The sequence below is a fragment of the Sorex fumeus genome, unplaced genomic scaffold (genome assembly GCF_029834395.1).
Source record: "Sorex fumeus unplaced genomic scaffold, SorFum_2.1 ptg000013l, whole genome shotgun sequence".
Lineage (NCBI taxonomy): Eukaryota > Metazoa > Chordata > Mammalia > Eulipotyphla > Soricidae > Sorex > Sorex fumeus.
In genome coordinates this window covers 8,352,154-8,373,637 of record NW_026606070.1, presented here as the reverse complement: position 1 = coordinate 8,373,637, position 21,484 = coordinate 8,352,154, and the positions used below count along the sequence as shown (strand labels likewise).

Below are 21,484 nucleotides of genomic sequence, written 5' to 3'. Positions count from 1 at the left end.
TGTGACATATTCGTTATGCCAAACACAGTAGCGATTGTCACAATGGAGACGTTACTGGGTCCGCTCGAGCAAATCGATGAACAATGGGACGACAGTGCTAAATGAAAGTGCTACGTGCAAGGCATGCATACACCTTAGCCCCTCCACTATTTACTTGATTTATGTCAAAAATAAGTTCTTTAGAGTTTTCTTGAATGGAAATTGCCCTGATTTTTTTGGAGGAGTGAGGCATTTGAGATCATAGCTAGAAGTGAATCCAGGTATTCTTTATTCAAAAGCAGCACGAATAGGTAAGGTCTCATCTGTGATGTGTAATAGAACCACTCAGATAGTCAGACTTCAGATTCAGCACTAATTCCCAAGTTCCTAGTGAATTGCTGCCTCCTCTCAATGTTGATGGTTACTCCAGAACACAGCTATGCACACACCCAAAGAATGCCAAATGACAAGTTGCCAGCCGAGAAATACTTGGATTCAAAGTACTGTTAAGACGGAGAATTACAAACTTTTAGAGCTGGAGATCAGCTCTAAAGCATTCGCCTCTTTAAAATCTAAATCCCGAACAGAACTTTCTGAACCATATGTTCCCATGCTGATCCTGGTGACTAATGGAGGGAATGATGGAAGATATTTAAACCACAGGATATAGTGTGGTCGGATTCAGAAACTTAAGTGTGACTGATGTAAATTAAATGTAAAACATACTTGTATGTATACACACCAACTACATGAAATTATGTACTTTTAGTTTAAATACCTTATAAAAAGTATCAGCATGACACTTTGTATTTTATTGCCCTGTATCACAGATTGCTAAATCTTGAATATACATGAAAGTATTTGAGAACAAGCTTTAATAGAGAAGGTAGAATTAAATGACAACAGTATCATATATATAGTTAATAAAGTTTTAGATATGTTTGCCTTTATATGAAATAGGCTTTTATTTTATTTTTTATGGAGTCACTATGAGATAGAGTTGCAAACTTGTTTATTATTGTTTGCATCATTCGATATTCCCACACCCATCTCTTCACCAGTGTATGCTTCCTGTCACCAATGTCTCCAATTTCCCTCCCATCACCTTCTTCCCCACAGCCTGCCTTTATGTCAGGTACTCCCCTCCTTACCTTCCCTCCCCTCCCTTGCCCTCCTTTTCCCTTCCCTTCTCTGTCCTGTTAGGCATTGTTGTTTACAACACTGTTACTGAAAGGTTATCATTTATATCCCTTTACCTCCGTTCAGCTCTCAGTTCTTGTCTGGCGTGATCACTACCAACTATTATCGTCATAGTGGTCCCTTCTCTGTCCTACTACACTCCCCCACAACTAGTGACAGGCTTCCTATCATGGACCAGTCCTCCTGACCCTCATCTTTACTGTCTTTGGGTATGATTCTCATACTGGTTTTTTTTTTTTTTGTCCAGCAAATGAGTATGATCATTCTGCCTGTTGCTCTCCCTCTGACTCTCGTCACTCTCCCTCTGATTTTTTTCACTCCGTAGCACTGTAGCACTGCCCTCCGGTTGTTCATCGATTTGTTTGAGCGGGCCCAGTAACGTTTCCATTGTGAGACTTGTTGTTACTGTGTTTGGCGTATTGAATACATCACGAGGAGCTTGCCAGGCAAGATACTCTCAGTAGTTTGCCAGGCTCTCTGAGAGGGGTGGAGGAATTAAACCTGGCTGGCTGGGCTGGCCTCACACAAGGCAAATGCCCTACCACTGTGCTATGACTCCAGTTTTTATATTTTGTATTTTGGTTTTGTATTTTTTCCTGGAAACATTAAATTGCTTGCATGTGCCTCCTGAGTAACTTCAGAATACTTATTTAAAAAATTTTACTAGGCATATTCCTGGGCCTCCATCTATGTGGCTGGTTACTGTATTCCTTGCTGAAGTTCAGTTTCACTCGGTGTGATGAAAAAATTTAAAATGAAATGAAAGCTGAATAAATAGAAAAGTCTCTTATTACATGCACATGTTAATGTGACTTGTAGTCAAGAATTAATTTTTATGAGCACTCAGTAGTTTTCTTGAGTTAAGTCTTCCTCCTTGATCTCTGTATTATATATAAAATGTACCCGTCAATAGAGATTATTGGGTCAAGTAATTTGAAAAACATTTTTAGTTAGAACATTCATCATTAGAAATTTATAGTTATAATTCCTTCACAACTTTACAGATGTTAGTTTAATAATCAGCAGCAGAAAGTCACCATACATTTTGGACATTGAACATTCCCTTCATTGAGGTGAGCAATGAGGCATTTCAACTGACTAGAATATACAATATAATCATACAATTTATTCGTTGGTAATTTTCTGCCCTGCTTTTAGGAAATGCTTTTAAAAATACATATTAGAATTTATCCCCAATTTTCCGTATTTATTTATTTTTTGATTTTTGGGACACACCCGGCAATGCACAGGGGTTACTCCTGGCTCTACACTCAGGAATTACCCCTGCCAGTGCTCGGGGGACCATATGGGATGCTGGGAATTGAACTTGGGTCGGCTGCGTGCAAGGCAAATGCCCTACCTGCTGTGCTATCACTCTAGCCCCCTTATTTATTTTAGATCCCCTATCAGACCCAGATTCATGGATAAGGGATCACTGCAGTTGAAAATTCCCACATTTAGAAAGCTAATATTTTGCCATCATTTTGAAATCACAAGAGTTTGAGCTCTGTGCCCCATGTTTAAATTTTCCACTGGGTCCCACAAATTATGCAGAAAGTCTTCGTGAGATGCCCAGACAGAATCTAGTCTTTCTCTTAATTCTTATATAGGTTTTTTTTTTGTTGCTGTCTGAACTTTGATAAGTCAAATTACACTAACCTGATTATTACCTGCTTTATATCCCAGGCAATTCTGGTGGATACTGGTGGAGGCCACCCGGATCTCTTCCACAAGTTACTTCTCTAATTTCCTAGTAACAGTGACTACAGACTGCTAAATAAAGGCCTAGAGTCGGGTTTCTCTAAATAGTTATGCTGTTGAGGTGCAAAAGGTCCATTCTCTGCCTTGAGGTGCAACTGTTCTGTGGTGCCATTCATATTGAGAGCTCCCTGGATGTTCCCTGAAACCTGGATTAAAGTAGACAGTATCTGTGCAGACATCCTTGCTTTGCTTTACCTTCTCATCTCGCCTGCTTTTCTCCCTTGAATATTCTCTAATCAGTGAAAAGTTAACTAAATTCCCATTCAGGCTCTTCTTCTATTAGCTAGTGTTTTAGCCAATTAGAGTTAAGACAGGGTGCTCGTTATTAATCTTTGCATTTCTACCATCAACCAGAAAGTTCTTGTCATGTTACATGACCTGTAACAGTTGTCTTCAATCATCAGTGCATGGATAGGTGTCAGTATGCAGCTGTAGAAAGGTTGAAAATCACGGTCTATTATCTTGGTTGTAACTTCTATTCCAGGGACTGGTACGCAGAATTGATCCTGGTCCAGGTGTAAAAACGCTGATGAGTGCTGCTTTCTCATCTTTGAAGGGAAGGCCTTTGGGGGGATAGTTTTCTAAGTGTTGAATTTCTTTAAATTTAGCATTGTTTAAGATGTCACTGTGGAGGGCATCCATCTGGCATCTTTACTCTTGCTTCCTGGATATACATCTCCACACCCTTCTCTAGTTTCCTAGTCATTTTCAGTGCAAGGACTCAGTTCTAGATAACTCTGGAAAATCAGTTAGAAATTTCTTGTAAAACTAAATATGTAGTTACCCTCCATGCGATTCCACTCGTTGCTTTTTATCTCAGAATAATGAAACTTAAGTTTATAGACAGGCACGCACCACTGAAGTACATATCCCTACCCCTTATAAACTCTTGTACTTGTATGTTATTAGCAACTTTATTTGTAAGGATCAAAAAAATAAAACCAGCCAGATGTCTTTCAACAGATAAATGCTTAAACTAAATACGGTGCATATATTATTGAACGTTACACAAAAATTCAAGAAAGTGACTCACAGTTTTATAGAAAATTACATGAATTTCCAAAGAATTAAAAAAGTGTCAGCAAAGGTTACATTATGGGTTCCACAAAAGGAGCAATTTAAAAATTTCAAAATTTTCAAACTGGAGAATAAATTAGTGGATTTTAGAAGTGGGGATGGCTTAAAGGAAGGGCTGGAAATTGAGAGATCTGAGTATTTATTAAAGGGTAAAAGGAGGGATTCTTATGATAGAACTATTAGGTAGTGCATACGTGTAATAAAATTATACAGAACTAAATATACTCATATACAGGGATATGAGAAAAAAACTTGGGGAAAACCATATTTTCATGTATTTGCCAGCCCCTGCTATTCTGAACTATGTCATTCAGGTGATCTTTTGAAAATACCATTATACAATAATGATTTTTGAGCAACTGACCATCGGTGATAAACTTAACCTTCAACTCTTTACTCCTTGTCAGTCTGATATGGTACTGTAAGGTCCATTCCTTCATCACTGGACCGTCTTCTCTAACAACCATCTGTCCTGCAGGTGTTGAGTAGAGCAGTAAGAGTTACTTTACAGGGTTAAACACAGGTGGAGTTGAAAGTGGCTTTTTGGTATAAAATGATACCCATATATCATTCAAAGTATATAAGTATATATGTATATATACTTATATACTAACATCTATAAATCATGAAGGAATTATAATTATAAACCTCTAATGATTAGTGTACCCACAAAAACTCTTTGCATTATTTGGCTTAATAATTCCTGTTGATGGATAAATTTATATATGGATGTATATATACACACATATATACATAGACACATAGATATACATATATGTATATATAACTCTCTCCATATAGTTTTTTTGCCACGTTAGCTGTGTTAAGGGCTTACTCCTGATTCTTCATTTAGGAATTACTCCTGGAGGTCTTGGAGAACCATATGGTGTGCCAGCGATAGAATCTGGGTCAGTCATGTGCAAGAGAAGTGCTCTATCTGCTGTACTATCACTCCATTTCCTACACAAGGAATTTTAGTTCTTTGCCAGGAACCAGAGACAAAGACCAAAAATCTCTTTATGGCTTCTTTCTCTTTCTATTTCTGTACTTCTCAGTTTAATGTAGTCCCATTTGTTTATCTTTGCTTCCACTTGAATGTTTTCCATATATTTAATACTTTGGGGTGATTTTTTATTTACTCATTTAATAGGGATGCAATATAATGCACTGGTGGTTAAGATGTACATTTTGTTTTGATTAGCTGTAATTTCCAACCCCACTTACCTTGTTAATCTACTTAATCTCTGTGTGTCTCTCTACCATATATAAAGTACCAGCTTTATGGATGACCCACATCAGTGTGTGTGTATGTGTATGTATGCATATGTACATATATTTGTATATATATACACAAATATGTGTATGTATGTATATGAAAACTGATAACATATTGGAAATTCTAACTCTATATTGCTTTTGGTGATTCAACTCAATTTACATTTTGAGGCAGAAACAGAGTCTTGAGACAAAGGATAAAAGACCATATCAATGTTCACATGTCCTACGAACACCAAGTGTGTTGACTGAGGCTTCTCTGTCCAAGGGGAGTTACTTTATACTCCTGTTAATATGAAATACATGAGATGCCGATAGCACCCAATGCTTTTAAATTTAAGTCCATTACAGTTATACTAATGCTGAGTTGTAAATGTGATTTGATTAATATGTAAAATGAGTTTATTTGACTATTTTATGACATAAAAAGTGTATTAATATAACTATTATATTGTGAAAATTCAAAATGACTTCTTTATCTTTCCACTAAAGTATTATATTAAAGGGACTTATATTTTAATATGTATGGTTTTGTAAGTCACTGCAAACATTATTAGTAAGTCAGTTACTACCAACGAACATAGTGATGATGGAAGTTAGTGGATTTGGTTATTGCATATCACGTAAACTGTGACCCTTTGCCTTTAATGTTATTAAAGAGCACAGTCTTCAAATAAGTCCTATTTAGCATTAGTAATACTACTCATCCTGGTCCCCTCATATGACCTAAGGTTGATTCAATAAGATATTTTATATAATTTAATGGTGTACCAATAACTATAGTCAAACCAAGCATAAAATAACAGGTCTTCTTTTCTTTAAAGTTATATTAACTTTGGAATTGCTTTAATGACAGTTTCTCTTAGGATCATTACATTAATTGCTAAGTTAAGGCTAAGAGTTCATCTGAAATTCTGAGAAATACATAGAGGCTTCTACATTGGCTTTATTAAAGTATTAAATTTGGGAAATTATTGATCAAATTTTAGAAGTTTTAAAACAAAAGGGGCCCTTTCTTAAATATTTAAGTAGGACAGATCAAATTGTTCAGGTTCAACTTCCAACTTTATGTGACTGAAATCCAATGACTAAAATGAAGATTAAATATAACTGAAAAGGAGGAAAATAGTAAATGTATGAGTACTATTTTGCATTGATGGTGGGTAAATTTTATAAACTATAATTCAAGGACCAAAATAATGTTAATGTCTCTGTTAAATTGAGTCACACCTTTCTCCACCAGCTGTCTATTTAATTGATTGCCTAAATGCATTAATGTAAGCTAAGTTGAAAATATGGAAGAAACTTACACTCCAAATTATGCTAAAATAGTTTTATGCTAGTCTACCTATCTAAAAAATTTTAAAGAACAGCTTTAGGAACAACATACTTATGGAATTACACGTGCATAACAGCTCTAAACTCAATAGGGACACATTTTTGATCTGAATGAGGATGTGGTCCTCAGGTCGTTTAGTGGACAGGTAGCATTATATGAATGAGCCACGGAAGTCAATGAATAGTAAGGTGGTATGTTGGAAAATCCTTTGTTGTCTCCTTGTGTAAGGAAAAACCCAGTTTTTGTCTATCGTCTGTGTCTTCTGTACTAAGAACTCTTGATACTTTTGGTCCTTACACCCAGGTGTTGAGGTTTTACTCCATACCAAGCAATTCTCTGCGACATTAGCTGGGTGTTATACATTGAAGACAATTCTGGCATTACCTGGAGGTAGAATCAGATTGCACACATTAAGAGCTCAGTTCCATGAGACTGTTCCCTCTTCCATACTTCACATGCCAGTTTTAAGACCAAGCTAACATTGGTGCTTCTCACCTACTGGTTCTAGTTTGAAGTCCACTCAGAGTCACCTCAATAGAATAAATGATGTTTCTGGTGCTTTTAGATCTCAGTAACTTACAATGCTACAATACCAATCCCTTCACCAATATTCTCTACTGTCCCCATGTCCCCAGTTTTATTCCTGTCTCCCAACTACTTTCCCACTCCAACTTGTCCCTAACTTACCCCCCAATACTGCCACCCAGTAGCAAGCTTCCTACTAAAGGCCGGTTCAGGCATTTGATATTCACTGATGAAGTTTCTTTATATCCCACAGATGAAAGGGATCATTCTGAGTCTGTTCCTCTCATTCTGACTGATTTCTTTCACTACGATACTCTCCAGATCTACCCAGGCAGCAGCAAATTGCATGACTTCATTGTTTCTTATGACTGAGTGGTATTCCATTGTGTATATATACCTTTGTTTCTTTATCTAGTCTTTTGTTCCTGTAAATTTGGGTTGTTCCCAAATTTTTGGCTGTTTTGAATAGTTCTGTAATGAACATAGGAGTGCAGATGTCTTTTCTGCATTTTGTTTTTTGGGCCCTTGGGGTATATTCCTAGGAATGGCATTGCAGAATCATATGGAAGCTCAATTCCTAGTTTTTTGAGGAATGTCCATATAGTCTTCCCAAAAAAAAGGCTGAACCAGTAAACATTGCCACATGCTGTGAGTGAGGGTCCTTTTGTTTTGTAATCACGTCCTTACCAACTTTGGTTGTTGTTCTTCTTGATGAGTGCCAGTCTCTATGGTATGAGGTGATATTTAATTGTTGTTTTGAAGCTTCTACACCTCAAAGAAACAGATGTTCAGAATACACAGTCCACAGATAGGGAGAAATTATTTATCTACCATTCATCTGATAGAGAGTTAATATCCAAGATCCATAAAGCACTGGTAGAACTCTACAAGAAAAGAACATCAAAAAACTGGGGGGGAAAGATGAACAGAGACTTTCTAAAAGAAGACATAAACATGGCCATAAGACATATGAAAAAAATGCTCTATATCACTAATTATCAGGGAACGCAAATCAAAAAACATAATACTATTTTTTTAAAAAGGTAACTGATCGCATAAAATAGTAGATCAAGAATAATTATGGTTATATCCTAGGCTACCTTTAAATATGTTTAAAACGTTTGAATTTTCACTTAATAAAACATATATATATATTTATATGAAGTAAATGTACATTGGTCTCTTGAAATTAAGGAGATTATATTCATATGAGTTTTGTTACTACACTTGATCTTAGCCAAAAGGCTGAGAAGCGATCATATGAGTTTTGGTGATCATCTTATATTATGTCAGATGTCCTAAGTTAGAATTCATAATACTCTCTTTGGTTCTCAAAAATGTGCCTTATTCGATAAAGCATGTGCACATACCATGTAGTGCCAGAAAACTTTGTAAAATGCTGTCATAACCTCAAGTATTCTGGAAGTTCTTCAGCAACAGTTGTGAGTTGGAAGCATTGGTGAAAATTGGGTCCAGTCACAGGAGTCAGTTTTTCTGCTATCAGTGCAACTTTATGTTGTTTAAGTATTTCCTCATTCATAGTCTTCAAATTAAAACCGTATTCCTACTTTGCTGCACATTTTATTCAAATAGTAGCCTAAAATTCAAGTCTAGTTTTTAATGAGCAGATTTAAATTTATGTAGGTTTATGTAGATTTAAATGTGTGCAATAGTCAAGAATTTGTAGGGCTGGAGATAAAGGGACCCCACAAATTAATGGGTTTTAAGAATCTACGTTGCATGAGGCTGCCCCTTTTCACTCCCCAGAATGATCACTGCTAGGAGTGATCACTAATCATCAGGTACAGCCACAAAACTAATACTAAAAATACAAAACAACGACAAAAAACCAAATTTGTATCATTCAAAATTATCTTTTTGAAGACACAATTTTGTCAGATAATTTTACCACAAGTAAATTCCTTGCTTTTGCAGGAAGCAGTTCCTTGGATATAGCATAATGTCTGTTAATTCAATAAGCAGATGTGAATTATTTTTATTAGTAATTAGATATGTAGCAATATTAGTTTTGTTAATTTTTAATAAACATTCCTAATTTTGTATCATTTCAGAACTGTTTTATGAAGTCATCCAAGCTCTAAGAAAAAAAATTCTTATTAGAGATCTGGTTGATACTACCTACATTTATTACTTTAAATACGGTACTGATGCACATTTTTTTTTATTTTTTGGGGTCACACCTGGCATTGCACAGGGGTTACTGCTAGAGATCATGCACTCAGGAATTACTCCTGGCGGTGCTTGGGGGACCATATGGGATGCTGGGAATTGAACCCAGGTTGGCCGCGTACAAGCAAATGCCCCACGTGCTGTGCTATCGCTCCAGCCCTGATGCACATTGTAAACTAAAGAATAATGAAATTATGCCATGAAAGATACTGAAAAAATCTAACCTATACGTATAAAGTCAGAGAAAAAAAAACAATATGGGAAGAGAATACCATGAAACAGTTATTCTTTGTTATATGGTGACTGGTGTTCCAATAGATTTCTATTTTAGAACCTTTCTGGAAATTATATTAATACTCATTTTGGAACCCCTTAAGATAAAATTTTCATGTTATATTGCAAATTCTTTTCAGTTATTTTATTTAATAACTTTTCATGTTAGGTTACAAATGTCTTTAATATCAAGCTAGCATGTTATTTCAACCTACTATTAAGTAAAAAAATATACCAGTTTACAAATGCACAGCTCAGAACACCGGTAAGTCTTCAACTTTTCATGTAATTTAAAACCCAAATTTGAGAACTGCATTTTAAGGGATAGGCTTTACTCTTTGATCGTGTTATTAATCTTCTAGGAATTTAATAACACTTAAGCTAATTCTAAAGTTTACTGAGGGGTAGTCAATAATTACAATAAACCTTAAGTGTATGTAGCAGCATTATGAGAAAAGAGAAGGCACAAAATAGAATGGCTCAAAGTTTTAAAGGTCTTTAATTCTTTAAGTCAGTAGGAAGAGAATTACTGGAGAGAAAAATAAAAGGGCTGATTCAGGAGAATTACCAAAAAGTCACCACCAAATTAAAATGATTATTTAAAGCTCAGTAGTCTCTTGATGCTGCAGTTTCATTATATAAAAGCCCTAAGCCTTAGAGTTTCTCTCACTCCTAACTACAGCTTGTACATTAGCTGATGCTTCATCCACCTTTTTCATCTCATACTTGCGACCCCAGCCCCCTCTTTGATAGATTCTAGTGGCTAACAGGAATTTTTTTTATGCCTCGAAAAAACTTGAATAAAGATAAAAACATAACTAGTTTGGAGTTCAATAGCTACAGGATGAAATTTATGGAATAATAATATATTATACTATACTATACTATAATATGAACAGTTTTTTGGTTGTGGGGGATGTGTTATCCCACACTTCATGGTCCTAGGAGCTACTCCTGCACTGTGTTCAGGGTCTCTACTTGGGGATGAGGAACAAACAAGACTTGCTTAACCTCAAGACAAGGAATCTGCACCATTTCTCTGGCCCCAAGAGACATTTTTCTTAATATAAAAGACACAGACGATTCATGAATTACCCCAACTCACTCAGGACTGTGCCTGTTCTACAAGGGAATGAGTTCTGCCCAGCAAACTCCTTTGCTTAAATGGAGTGTCTTTCCAAACATGATTGCCACTCAATGCCTCTTTTGCAAACCACAACACCCAAAAGGAGAGAGAGAACAAAAGGGAATGCCCTGCCACAGAGGCAGAGTGGGATGGGGGAATGGGGGTGGAAGGGATACTGGGACCCGTGGTCGTGGGAAATGGGCACTGGTGGAGGGATGGGTAGTTGATCATTGTATAACTGAAACCCAAGCACAAAAATTTGTAAGTCTACAACTGTACCTCATGGTGTTTCACTATTAAAAATTAAAAAAGTGAAAAGCAAACCCCTCCCCCCCAAAATGGAGTGTCTTTTATTATAATCTTCAAACATGAAAACTGCACACAAGTCTTTTAACAGTTAATGCTACAAAAAAGATTTTAATTATTTTTATTTAGAGCCATTTTTAAACTATATTATACAAAGAAATATTTTTAATTGGTCATCACTTAATCACTTAACTTCCTGTTAGTCGTCGATTTGCTTGAGCGGGCGCCAGTAACATCTCCATTTGTCCCTGTTGCGTGCTAGTGTAGCCGAATGGCATCTGTTCGCTCCGGGAACATGAAGGGCCTCAAACCGATCGTTCATGATCTTGACGAAGAAGTCTGACCATCTGGTAGGTGGGCGGCCACGTGGTCTTTTGACATCCCGTGGAATCCAGTCGGTAACAGCTCTAGTCCAGCGGTCGTCTTTAAATCTCATTACGTGACCAGCCCATCTGATTTTTGACACCTTGGCAAATGAGACAGCATCCCTGATTCTTGATCGTCGACGGATGTCAAAACTCCGGATTTTTTCTCTCATTTGAGTGAAACGTGATATTCCGAGCATAACTCTTTCTATTCTTCTTTGGGAGACGTGAATAGCGTTCTCATCTTGTTTGCATAGGGCCCAGGTCCCTGAGGCATATGTTAATGCAGGAAGAACAGTGGAATCAAAGAGATGTGCCTGGAGCCGGAGGTTCTTCGTCCTCTTAGCTATTTCTTCGACGTTCTTGAAGGCGTTCCAAGCCTCTCTCTTCCTCCTGCGCAGCTCAGGTGCCAGGTCTTTTGTCATGTTGACCTCTCGACCTAGGTACACATAGCTGTTGCATTCGGAGATGGTCGTTCCATTGAGAGCGAATGGGGCGTCAGGAACAAGGCTGTTTCTCATAAACATTGTCTTCGTAAGATTCAGCTGTAGTCCTACCTTTCCACACTCACAGTCAAAGTCGGCCAGCATTTGTGCCGCTTGGCTGATGTTTGGTGTTATTAAAACAATGTCATCAGCAAAGCGGAGGTGGTGTAGTTGCCGACCATCTATCTTTACCTCCATTCCTTCCCATTCTAGTCGTCGCATGATGTTCTCGAGGGTGGCACTGAAGAGTTTCGGTGAAATGGTATCACCCTGCCGCACCCCTCTCTTGACATCAACGATCACTTCTTTGTAGAATGGTGAGATCCTGGTAGTGAATCCGCAATACAGCTCACGGAGGATCCTGATGTATTGGGCTTGAATGCCCTGATTGGCTAGGGCTTCAATGACCGCTTCCGTCTCAACAGAATCAAAGGCCTTCTTTAAATCAATGAATGTTAAACAGAGCGGCATCTTGAACTCCCGAGAAACCTCAATGAGCTTGGTTATTGTGTGGATATGGTCGATGGTGCTGAATCCTTTGCGGAACCCTGCTTGCTCGCATGGTTGTCCTTCATCTAGTGTTCTGCCAATCCTATTTAGGATGACTCGAGTGAACAACTTGTAGATGACAGACAGTAGGCAGATCGGGCGATAGTTGCCAATGTCATGGATGTCTCCCTTCTTGAACAGTAGTACGGTCCTGCTGGTTTTCCATTGGGACGGAACCTTGCATTCAGACAGGTAGCGAGTGAAGAGCCGAGCCAGTGTATTGATGAGTACTGACGGCAGGTTCTTCAGGTGTTCAGGTCTGACCTTGTCTGGGCCGGGTGCTGTTTGTTTCTTTACCGACGAAATGGCGTGTCGGATTTCGGAAGGGAGAACGTTGGGAATGACATAGCCATCCTGTGGAATTTGGTATGTCAGCAAGTGGACATGGCTATTGAAGAGATTTGAGTAGAAGTCATGGATAATCTTCTCCATTGCCGTTCTGGAGGATGTGATGGATCCATGAGGACATCGGAGGGCAGTCATCTTGGTCTTGTAGTTGGCGATTATGATACAAGAAATTTATCTCTATGTAACTTTTTAAAATTATTTAATTTATATATATTTTTTTTTGCTTTTTGGGTCATACCCGGCAATGCACAGGGGTTATTCCTGGCTCTCCACTCAGGAATTACTCCTGGTGGTGCTCAGGGGATCATATGAGATGCTGGGAATCGAACTCAGGTTGGCCGCGTGCAAGGCAAATGCCCTACCCACTGTGCTATTGCTCCAGCCCCTGTAACATTTTTTTTAAATTAAAAACTGTGTCATAGGTATATGTAAAATTTGTATATATGAATGATTCTTTAATGATAAGTCCTCATAGAATCCATAGAATACAGAAGATTATCTTTTATTTTCAGAAGATGGGTAATTGTAAACTTAATGCATTAATGCAGCTTATTGTTAAGTGTTAGTGACATAATTTACATAATCTCACTAGAAGAAAAAAGGTGAAGTCAAACAATAATGCCATAATACAGGTTAGCAAGATAGGATACCTGATAAGAAATCAGGAAATTGGTTATTGAAATTCAAATAATATAGTTACCCTCTCCAAGCATGTAAGCAATAAGGTACAGGATTTTGAGTTATTTGGTAAGGGAGTGAAAAATCATTTCTTCAATAGGAGACTTTCTGTGTGTGGTGGAAATATTATCAGAACAACCCGATTAGAATTTATGTTTACAAGGGGGCAACTGCATTTATTTTATTGCAACTCTATCTTCAGCACCAAATTTGCAGCCTTGGTAAAGATTTTAGTAAACATTCATTGAATGAATGAGTGAATTTAGAGGAAGAAATATGTTTCTATCAAATTTGTTGGTAAGATTTTCATTTGCAACTTTGGTAAGGGTATTTTTCCTCTAGTTGTTTTAAGTGAAATGTTACCTTTCACAATTTGTTGAGGAATAGCTATGAGTTGTCTGAATGCAAGATTTTGTATAACAGCACTTTAAAAAAATTTTTTTCCCTTTATTTTTTTATTAGTTATAGACTTACAAATTTTTGTGCTTGGGTTTCAGTTATACAATAATCAAGTACCCATCCCTCCACCAGTGCCCATCCTCTACCACTGCAGTTTCCAGCATCCCTCCCACGCCCCGTCCCCCCATACCACCCTGCCTCTGTGGCAGGGCATTCCCTTTTGTTCTCTCTCTCTCCTTTTGGATCTTGTGGTTTGCAAGAGAGACATTGAGTGGCAATCATGTTTGGTCTGTAGTCTACTTTCAGCATGCTTTTCCCATCCTGGGAGGATCCTCCCAACACCCTTTATTTGGTGCACTTTTAAACTTTACTCTTTGGACAAGGAAGAATAAAAGTTGGTTTGACAAGGGATTCTGTTGTCTTAGACTGAAAAGAACGAATCTTGTTAAATTGCTTATGAGAAGCTTCTGGAAGAAAGAAATATGTTGAACAGAGCTAGCTCATTGAGATGTCACATGGTCCTTACTTATGGGAACACAAATTGCCATTAACTGGGTGGCCAAACCATTTTTCCATCATAGCAGGAAACAGACATGTGATGAGCTAAATTAGTAGACCTGGTGGTAGAAAATTAAGAAAATTATGTTGCCTTATTTATTTTGTTTGTGTGATAGTACATTAATCTTTATTGAGCAAGAATGTAACCAACATTTTGAGATGAGTGAAGACTTTTTTGGTGGGGGCATTTTTGTCCCCAACTCCCACCCCAAATATATACACATCCCTGGTGCCTAGTGGTGCATGAAGACATTTTGAAATAACTACATGATCGATGGCAAGAGAAGAGTCACTTGTGAGACCTACACATAATTTTAGAACAGTCAGTTTGTATTAGAGGCTGCAGATCCACATCGACACTGTATCTCTGATTTTCTTTAGCTGGGGTTAGCTGTGCAGGTATGAATGGGAGGCATTTCAGTTTAGATCAATGAGGGAAATGCAAAGGAGTTGAGGGCATGACATGGTGAGATTAATAATGCAACGTTATGGAGCCAAGCATGAGATGAAGTGCAGACTTGAGTAGACCCTTTGATAAGGGAGAAAGTAGAGGAATTTAGAAATTTGGCACTTTGCCAACATCAAAGATTTGGTGCAAGGAAATAAAACAAAATACTAATAAAACAGATCTGAGTGGTAGGAAAGATAATGGACAGCTGTGATTGTTTGAATGTCAGAGTTGATCATCGCCAAAAATGTGTCAACAGTTTCTCCTAACTGCCCAAAATCATGGGCCCTCAAACGTATGTCATGTGCTAGAAGTTATAAAACTAAAAAGTGTAAGGACCTTGGAGCTTATTCATCTGTGCATACCTGGGGTCTTATTTTGAGTTCTGAGCATAATTTTCTGAGTTAAAGTTTCATGATTCATGTCATGTCAGAACAGTAGTTACCATGTGTCGGGATGGACTATGACAGAGAGAGCCAGAGAAGGGAGATTTTTGTAGCTTTTCTCTGCACTTCTCATTCCAGGCAACCCCTGGCAGAGGTTCTCACTAGAGATCTTATAACTGATATTTGGGGAAAGTATGAACAAAGCATGTGTTAACTTTAAAACTCTTTGTTTCATTTTCTATGTGTTTACACTGTGGGAACACTAATGTATATAGTTAACTGATCCTATAGTGCAACCAGACAAAAATAAACCTGGATTGAAAAAAGTACTGAGTGGAACCATTTTTATTATTGTAATATTTTTTGAGTACCACAATATTGACTGTGCCAGCTAGGTGGGGTTCACCCAACAGCAGTTACCTTAGTATTCACTTATTCCCTATCCCTATATCAGCCTTCTCTGACACAGTAGGGAGAGTTGTACTTCATTCTGATTGACCAGATGAATTTACTTTCGTAATTTAGGATAATTATTTTTCCTGCCATAAAATCCCCTCCTCTTTCAATACAGTGAGTCAAAGCATTTACCAAGGAGTTAGAGCTGTTTGTGCCATGGCAGCAGAACTCATCCACTGTTTTTGTCCTCTCTCTCCCACCCTGCAAAACCTTGGAACTCAGGCATAACCACCAAGTGCCACAGTGGGAGTTGTGAAATCGAGCACCAGGTTTCAAGAGTCCACAGGAGAGCCAAGTCCATATGCATGTGAACCCACGATCTGGTTCTGCCCCCCTTGCACTGATCTGGGGTCACCTGGCAAGCTTGGATTTGTAGAGTCACCCACAGAAAGACAAGAGAGCCAGTGTGGAAATCAATACTTTTGGAGAAGTTATAACACTCTGCTGAAAAAAACAAACACACAAAATGGATAAAAGACCTTGGATACACTAGTGGAGATAAGAGCAAAAGAGTTTGCCCTGGGGGCTGGAAAGATACTGCAGTGGGCAGGGCACTCACCTGGCATGTGACCAACCCAGGCTTGATCCTTAGCATTGCATATGGTCCTGTGAATCCCACCAAGTATGATCCTGGAGTGCAGAGCCAGGAGTAAGCACTGAGCACCTCCAGGTGTGGCTCATTCGCCCCCAACCCCCACCACCAAAGTGTTTGCCCTCAAAACCTCTACTCCAGGTGGCAAGGGTTTAGCCTGAGACTTATTTCAGCCCATAATTTCGCCCTTTATTTTATAAGATGCCGTGCGACATCTTATTATGACATCTTATTATCTCATTCCTACTTTGGACAAACTGGCAGGCTACCGAATGTAGCCTGCCCACACGGCAGAGTCTGGCAAACTCCCTGTGGTGTACCCAATATGCCAAATACCAGTAACAATGATGGGTCTCATTCTCCTAAAGAGCCTTGAATATAATCTCAGGGCTAGGATGAAGGAGACTTACTGGGGCCTGCTCGAGGCAATCGACGATTAACAGGATGATTTGTGATTTTGTGTGAATTTCGCCCTTAGGGGGTTGGGTGCAGTTGGTAGGAGTGATTAGTGAATACCCCAAATTTTCTGGCAGTGTGGGATGCTGACAAAGAAACATCAAATTTTATTGAATCAGCGTGAGATAGTTACAAGCTTTCATATTTGGGTTACAATCACATGATAATCAAACACCCATCCCTCCACCAGTGCACATTCCCCACCACCAATATCCCTGGTATACATCCCCTTTCCTACCCTCCCCCTACCTCCATGGCAGACATGATTCCCCATACTCTCTCTCTACTTTTGGACATTATGGTTTGCAATACAGACCCTGAGAGGTTATCATGTTTGGTCCTTTATCCGCTTTCTGCACACATCTGCCATCCCCACCGATTCCTCCAGCCATCTTTTTCTTAGTGATCCCTTCTCTATTCCAGCTGCCTTCTCCCCGTTGCTCATGAGGCAGGCTTCCAGCTGTGGAGCAATCCAACTGTCCCGTGTATCTACTATCCTTAGGTGTCAGCCTCATGTTATGTTGTTTTATACTCCACAAATGAGTGCAGTCCTTCTATGTCTGTCCCTCTCTTTCTGACTCATTTCACTTAGCATGATACTCTTCATATCTATCCTTTTATAAGCAAAGTTCATGACTTCATCTTTCCTGACAGCTGCATAGTATTCCATTGTGTAGATGTACCAAAGAAACAGTTTTGTTACAGCATTGAGGGTCCTGAACTTATGCTTCCATGACTGAGGGAAGAAAGGAGGTTGGGAGAGTGGCAGAGAGTTCAGGCCATATCTGACAAGGCCACAGTCACTGTTACACTTAATCGTGCAAATATGACAGTTTCTTCTCATATCAAGCAGCAAATAATGATGTCACATTTGTAACTATTATTCAACATGGTATTGAAAATCCTAGCCAAATTCATCAGCCAATAAAAGGTTATTGCAATTGCACTGATCCAAGTTGGAAAAGAAGTTAAATTTTTACAATTTGTAGAAGACCTGGTAATGTATATAGAAAATCCCAAAACCTCCAGTAAAAACTATTCAGAATAACAAACAGAAGTCAGTAAACTGGCAGGCTCAATACAGAAATGTGTTGCATTTGTATATGTCAACAACAAACTAGAAGAGAACAAAAGCAAGAAAATTGATTCCCATTTGTAGTCTAATCAAAAATAAATGCGTAGGAATCAGCTCAACAAGGAACCCTAAAGACATGCATCTTTGGAAAAAGAAATTGAAACAAGGAAATAGAAAGATAGGGCATACTTAAGGACTGGAGGAGTTAGCACATAGAAAATGATCATTCAGTCCAAAGTTACATACAGATTTAATGCAATACCTGTCACAGTCCCAATGTCATTCTTTATTTTTTTTTCTTCTTGGGTCGCACTCGTCAATGCACAGGCTCTGCACTTAGGAATTACTTCTGGTGGTGCTCAGGGGACCATAGAGGATGCTGGAAATCGAACCTGGGTCAGTTGTGTACAAGTCAAACGCCCTTCATGCTGTGCTATCACTCCAGCCCCCAATGTCATTCTTCAAGGAGAAATGCCCTGTCACAATGCCCTGTCACAATCCCAATGTCATTCTTCAAGGAGATTCCTCGACAGACATTACTGAAATGTGTAGGAAACTAGAAAAGAGCTTGAGTAGCCAACGCAGTACTGAGGACAGGAAGAAGAGTGGTGGCATCGTGCTTCCTGGCTTCCAACAATACTGCCAAGACATGAAAACAGTGTCATATTGCACTGAAAACATTTATTCACATCACTGAAAAAGAACTGAGAGCACAGAGATAAATAACTCAACCAAAGGTTTATTTACCTTTGCTGGGTGCAGTAAGGCCCTGGGTACAAGCTGGGGAAGTTTGGGTAGAAGACAATGTGATGGTGAAGTTTTGTTCTCCATGGACCCGTATTCTCCGGGCAGTGTTTGTGAGTGTGGAGGTGGGGAACAAGGGCCTGAGCCTGTGTGGGCTTCGGGTGGCAGCTTTGGAGTTTTGTTGCCAGTGTCTGTTCACAGCTGTTTAAGGAGGTTGAGAGGACCTGCGTGTGTGTGTGTGTGTGTGGGTGGAGTGGGAGGGGAGGGTTGTCACAGATCACAGGCCTGAGTGCTTGGCGGCTGTTGTGACGACATCATCTTGTGGCATGTGGTGTTGGCCGGGGACCCGAGTGCTCAGTGCTTGGCAGCTGCTAAGGTGCCACAGTCATGCAGATGTGGGTGGTGCCCGGGGAACTCAGCACCTGGCCGTGTCTGGAAGGAATCTGGGTTCTGATCCCTTGCCGCTGATGGGGGACACACAGTTTGGCAGGAAAAAGACTTTAGATGGCAACAGGCCAGTCGGAGAAACCAGCAGGCAGCGGGCCTCCTTGCTAGCTGTGTTTTGGGGGTGCCGGGATGTGGCTGGCTCGCTGGCTGGCAGGCAGGTGCAGATTTGGTACCCGCCCTCTCTGCTTTTCTTTCAAAGGAAGCGCTCTTGGGAGTTGTGTCTCATTCTCTCACTAGCTCAGCTCTTTTGGAGGGAGGTGTAGAATTCTTTTTTTTTTCTTTAAATTTTTATTAGTGAAACACCGTGAGGCACAGTTGTAGACTTACAAATTTTTGTTCTTGGGTTTCAATTACACAATGATCAAGTACCCATCCCTCCACCAGTGCCCATTTCCCACCACCACGGGTCCCAGTACCTCTCCCACCCTCCCATCCCCCCCGTCCCACCATGCCTCTGTGGCAGGTCATTCCCTTTTGTTCTCTCTCTCCTTTTGGGTGCTGTGGTTTTCAAAAGAGGCATTGAGTGGCAATAATGTTCGGTTTATAGTCTACTTTCAGCATGATTCTCCCATCCTGGGAGGATTGGGGGGCATAGAATTCTTTTCAGGGGTTTTCGTTTAGAGTGTGGGTTTGGGGAGTGGGATCCCATATCATATCCACCAGTAATAATTCAGCAGGTTGGAAGAAGTCAGTTAGATGGTACTGGCCTGTCACTTTCCATCTTGGTTCAACTGCCTTCGCTGTTTGACTCTTGTTCCAGGGCTGCCAGTCAGTTGTGGGATTTCCTCTGGGGGTTGGGTGCTATTCAGATCCATGCTGCTGCTTGGGGACCCAGGGCAAGCACAGGGGCCTTGTTGAGTGCTGGATCTTAGTTGCCTCTTTTTCCCTAGGTTTTCTTGAACTCATCTCTCCGTGGCCTCAACCTAAATGTCCCAAGGTCTGTCTCCACTCTGCTAGATCATTGAATTTATGTGTTGAGTGTGTGCCATGCTTCTACCCTTCCCCTCCATGGGTGAAATTACACACCTGAAAAATACCTTCCTGATTATACCTGGTTTCCCACATTGGGACTTCTTATTTTATTTTAATGTCTGTTTTTTTAGGCCACACCTGGCCATACTCACTGTTTACTCCTGGCAGTGCTTAGAGGACCATATGAGGTGCCTGAGGGCTAATTGGGATCAGCCACGTGTTAGGCAAGTGCCTTAATCCCTGTTCTATCTCTCTGGCTTATATCGAGGGGTTTCTTGATTGGTGATTTTTTTTCCCTTTTGTATTTGTTTCTGTTTTTTTTTTTTTTTTAAATCCACTTGGCAATTGCCTTTTGTCTCTTGTTGTGGATGCTTTGTTTTTTTCTGGATTTATTTCCATATAGATTACACCAAACTTTGTAGATTTTGCTGTTATGGGAGAAAGAGGTAATCATAGTTTCTCTTTCTCAACCCTCCTGACCTCGTAACACTCCTAGCATTGTATACAGCCTGACAGTATGCAATATCCATTCTATATTTATTTCTTGTCTGAGCACCTCTTAATGACTTTTATTTTTCAGTGTCACAAGTAATCACACAAAATATGTTCTTCCATCTTTTTCCCAACTATAATGTATGAAAGCAAACCACCAGTTGTGATTAGCACAGTTGTTGAATTTTCAAGCCATATTCAGTACCTAGCTAATATATTATTATGAAGATGAAATGAGGTCATACCCATAAGTGCTTATTATGTGTACTACCCCACACTAAGCATACTAGTTGTTTTGTCTTCATATAGATGCATCATCTTTCAGAAATGTGCCCTTCTGTGTATAGGCTTTTATGTCAGGAACTCACTGAAGATTGTTGGTGAATAACATTTGTTTCTGTTAAAAAGTATAATATTACTTCAATCGGAAGCAGTTTTCATGGCAAATTAAGGCAGGGAGGGGTAGTAGGATATGCTTTTATTTGTAAATATTTTCTTTTGGGGGCATCATTTCTTTCAACATTTGTTTAAGTTACTCCTGGAAACGAGGATACAAAAGTAGGGCAGAGGGCCTTATTAGTGTTCTAGAGATACCATTTTCATCATGCACCTCCTAATTTCTTTTGTAAAAGTCTTTGATTATTATGTGCTTTTGTTTAGAGCGTTGTTGGTGGTTCCTGCTCTGCTGGTTGACACCATAGTTTCATGCTGTGGCCTCTTATTTATGTGCTCTTTGCCTGTGGCTCACTAAAACATCCTGAGAGGTCAAATGGGCCCATGTGCTCTCCCCTTGGCCCCTCTGAAAAGTGCTGTTTAGAGGATGGTGTGGTGTGTGCAATACCAGTCTGAGAATGAATGTCGCTTTATAATCAGGGAGTTCCCTACCTTTCACCAAATAAATCGCCATTCAACTTACAAAAGGATTCCTATTCCTCAGCACAGCTGCCCCGTGTTGTTTTCCTGAAAGTGCATGACCTTAGTCA

General features: G+C 39.4%; 1 protein-coding gene and 1 pseudogene across 1 annotated transcript in view; one reads left to right on the top strand and one right to left on the bottom strand.

Moving 5' to 3' along the window:
- CFAP299 (cilia and flagella associated protein 299) overlaps positions 1–21,484 on the top strand; it is a 542,370-nt gene that overhangs the window by 140,661 nt on the left and 380,225 nt on the right. The window lies entirely within an intron of this gene.
- Positions 8,316–8,413, bottom strand: LOC130020856 (uncharacterized; annotated as a pseudogene).